Here is a 4395-nt window from a genome sequence, read left to right as displayed (position 1 = left end):
CAATTCCTCATCATGTTCAAGCAAAAGTTACGACTCATCCGAGTTTCTTTCTCTTTTTGAAGATCGTGCCAGTAATTTTGGTAGCCATCAGGACTATCTACATTGAACTTTTTTCATCACTAAAGAGAACTTGATGCCACTCTTCCTGCCAAGATGCGTTCTTTTGCAAATTGCTACTTTATGAAAGCAGTAAGCTTTGGAATTGTTTACGCTTTTTCTAAACGTTATTTGGATTTTCATATAAGATTTGTCTCACACGTTGATCAGATACAGGTAAATGTAAATCAGCACGAATTTGAGATGCAGTCATGCGCTGAGCAGAAGCACGACGTACATTAACTCGTTTAGTACAATTATCAACTTTACGTTTGCCACTTCTTTCCTATAAGCTCCATAATTAACGCCAATCTTGAAGTATTTATTAACCACTTTTGGGAGATCTTTTAATTTTCATTGCAATTTACTGATTAGATAAGCCTGTATCTTTGTATGCTTTAATTACTGCTAATTCTTCATTCGTTAAACGCTTACCACGTCCCATTTCAAATTAAGGTATCAAAAATTAAATCTTAAAAACTTTATGAGCACTTATTTCACAGTCTTTGTTTAACATGCGTCACAAATGTGTTTCACCAGATCAAAATATGCAACTGAAAATAAATATTGATGAAGCTAATTCTATTCGTTACCGCAAATATCAAGTATTATACACTTTATGGTTTTATCAAATGTACCGCAATCAAATTATGCTAAATCATAATCTAAAAAGTTGTTGTTTGTAACAATTACTTTATGCGAGTAGATACAAAAGACTCTCCGCACAAAGTTGCTTACAGATTTACATAATATTGGATCAGTACAAGGTGAGGCTAATTCTATTTTCTTTACTGTATTAATTTCAAATCTTTTAAAATCCTCTAAGGTTGCTAACAACTCATCAGAACTTACAGCAAAATCATAAATCTATTGATCATAGTTTAAGAAATTTATTTCTCAAAACAAGAAATATATTTCTTATTTTTAGAAATAATTGCAGGGTAGGATATTTATTTCTTTAGGCTTTTTTTCAACGTGAAGCAGGCGTAAACTTCCGAGTTATATGCTCTTCTACGGTGCTTTGAGATAAGACCTATTGGTCTTCTTGTAGAAGACCAATAGGTCGCATCTCGCAAAAATCGCAAAAAACGTAACTTTGAACAATCAGCGCAAATACTTCTAACAAGAAAAAATAAAAAGTAAAAAAACTTTTCTTATAAATATAACCTTTACGCCACTCGTTAGCCACTCCGCATAAAAGTTGTAAAAAAAAAGTCATGGGATTGGCTACTTGGCAACAACAATTTTATGTCAGAAATAAAAAATATTACATAAAAACAGTTATAACGACCTTTATTATATTTAAAAAAAAAGATTTTCTAATGCATGTAACTGACTAAATAAGGACCCCATTAGCAAAACACGCTCGAGTAAATTAACTGTAAGAAATCGTCAATAAACTAATCAACGTATAGATGTATCATTTAAAATGAGATCATTATCTTGAATAAACCAAATCAGATTTAGACATGCCTATAATCGTATTGAATACGTTAATGGTTGCAACTTTAATTCCAAATTAAAATTATTTTGCTCTCAAATACCGCATAAACACTTGTTAAACAATGTATCCTATTTCATGCACCATTTTATCTAGAATTGTAAAACATAAATTAAGAAAAATAAAATGATTTTAAATATTAAAATAAATGTTTATTAATTTTTACAGTTTAAAATTACATTTAAATAAAATTTTCACTTTAAAGAAGTTTTAGAAACAAACTTGTGCAAATAAGTAATAATCAGTTACAATAATGTTCAAATGTATAAAGATGTCATTATAACTTGTTCGTTCGCAGTGAAATACATCAGAACTTATATGTCATTTAAAAAACATTTTAAAAAATTACAAAAAACTTTATTACTGATGGCAGAAAGAAAATTTTATCAAGATTAGATCTTCAGTGTAGTCATTGAAACTTTAGGAGCGAGTGTTTTTGGACATTGAAAACGAACAGAAAGTGAGAAAACATAACCATTTCAGAAGATGGATCAGGGATACATAAAACAAAAGACTCTTGTCATTACTTAATAATAATGACAAGAACATATAAACATTAGGGCAGGTCGATTTTGAAATCAGGGGTTTGGTAATAAAGAGATTTGATTAATAGGTGAAAAAAATGTGCTTGGTAAAATTTTTTTTGTTTTAATGAAGTTTAAGTTGAGCTAAAATGTTTTTAAATGTTGGTATATTTAATTAAAAATTTTTTTGCAACGCCATCTTTATCACTTACATTTTTATACAAATTAAAGATTGCCGCACTTACGCAAAATAAACAAATGTTATAATTGTGTGGGAAAAAGAAAGTTTTGTGGACAAAAAATAATGTTTTCACACATTTTTATTTTCTTAACAATACTTATCCAAGTTATTGCTTTAGCGTAATTGTAAAACTGATAGCTGAAAAAGTAATCATGATTTGGAAAAAAGTTAACACTCGGCTACCATTAATGTCCACATATTGTGTCGAAAAAAAAGTTGGAGTACTTCTAAACATATCCAGGTTAATTAACCGAAGAAAATGCAAAGTATTATCAGAAAAAAACACTTCTAAAAAAAATTGGATAGGCTTTTTGATATCAGTTCCTGCACATGTGACCTTAAAGTTGTACTTTGTAATGATAAAAATATCAAATGTAGTCAAGGTAATTAACATGTGCATAAAATATGAGTCCTAATACTCATATTTTATGCACATGTAGTCCAGATAAAAAAGTACTATGTTAATTTTTAATAATAGATAAATAAAATAAAAGTTTTTTTTAAATAAAATGAACACAAGTATATTACTAGAGTGATAAAGTTTAATACTATGAAATTCATATGCAATTTCTCAATATTATCAAATAATATTTAGGTTCCTGTAGAAGAAAGGTTATATTTAAAAAACCAGAGAGATAAGTCAGGTCCTAAAGGATCATTTCAACTTGGCTCAGTTGATTGTGAAAGGTCTAGAAAAGGATCTTTAAAGAAACATAAAACTGAACATAAAAATATGGAACAATCATTACAACAAGAAACATTTAATTTACTTCCAGAAATAGTATTATCAGAATCTGATTCAGAATCTGTTATTTCTAGCTCAAGTGAGGTAATTAACTAATAAATCGAAATTTAGTTCATTGTTACATTTTTTAAATTTACTTTCTTTTTTTTAACATATCACTTTTTTATATAAAATTTTTTTGTTAATTAACTTTATAACTTTTCTTTTAGATATGGGAGCCTGCAAGAAGTCCATCAGGAATTTACAATCTTTGGAAGTTTCCAAAGTTTGCTATTGAGTTGATCAGAAACGATATAGGAAGTTCGATTGGAGCTGCATTAGGGAATGCTCTTTTGCTTGATCTATCAGGACTGTTTAATGATCTAGCAATTATATCAAGTTTAGTTTTAGACAAATCCAAAATAGACAGACAAAAAAAGTCAGTTAAAGTATTGTCAGACTTAAAATCCTTTGAAAATAACAGAGAGTTTGTTTGCCTTGGTGTTGATGGTAAAATTGATAATGAAACTTTAGTTATAAGAGAAATAAAAAGAGAAGATGGTGAGGTTGTGTTAAAGAGATCAACAGAGAAAGAACATCACATGACTGTGACTAAAGAACTTCTCCCTAACCTTTACAGTGGGGAGTATCTTACTCACAAAGTTTTACCTTTTGTTGGAGCAACAGGAAAAAAGCAAGCTCAGTGCCTATACGAAGTTCTTGAAGAGTATGATTCTTTAAACACTCTAAAAGCAGTTTTGGCAGACAATACTTCCACAAACACAGGTCATAAAGCAGGAATGGTTGTGGAGTTAGAGAAAAAACTAGGACGAAAACTTCAGACTATAGGCTGCAATCTTCATCAGAATGAGCTTCCCTTTAGATCTTTGTTTAAAAAAATTGATGGAGTAACTAATTCACCAAACCATTTTGCTGGACCTTTAGGTAAAATGGCAAATATCAATAATGAGCTTAATTTAGTTGTTAATTTTGGTGTTATTACTATTTCATGGTGTTATTACTAGTTCCTGATTCTAAATTAATTATTTTGGTAACCTATATTGTCCAAGTCTATGTTCCTACATGGTTCCTCCATAAAAAGAGCAATAAGTTACACGAAGCTCCATCAATTATATATTTTATGATTAACCAAATCAAGCTCCAAGGAAAAGAGGTGCAAGATATTTGCTTAGCAAGCTTAAGGTTCAATACTTTTTGCCTACTTCCTGAGAATATTTTGTACTCAATGTTAATGTCAGAGGAAATATATATAAGATCAATTGCTATGCAGAGATTACTTGATATTAGA

General features: G+C 29.5%; 1 long non-coding RNA gene across 1 annotated transcript; it reads left to right on the top strand.

The window, feature by feature from the left end:
* Positions 1-2772: 2772 nt before the first annotated feature.
* LOC136082181 (uncharacterized) lies at positions 2773-3435 on the top strand. The gene is made up of 3 exons (XR_010639474.1): positions 2773-2815; positions 2958-3191; positions 3317-3435. It is a non-coding gene; the product is annotated as an uncharacterized LOC136082181 (long non-coding RNA).
* Positions 3436-4395: the final 960 nt, after the last annotated feature.

Source organism: Hydra vulgaris, chromosome 07 (genome assembly GCF_038396675.1).
Source record: "Hydra vulgaris chromosome 07, alternate assembly HydraT2T_AEP".
Classification (NCBI taxonomy): domain Eukaryota; kingdom Metazoa; phylum Cnidaria; class Hydrozoa; order Anthoathecata; family Hydridae; genus Hydra; species Hydra vulgaris.
This window is presented reverse-complemented; position numbering and strand designations above follow the sequence as displayed.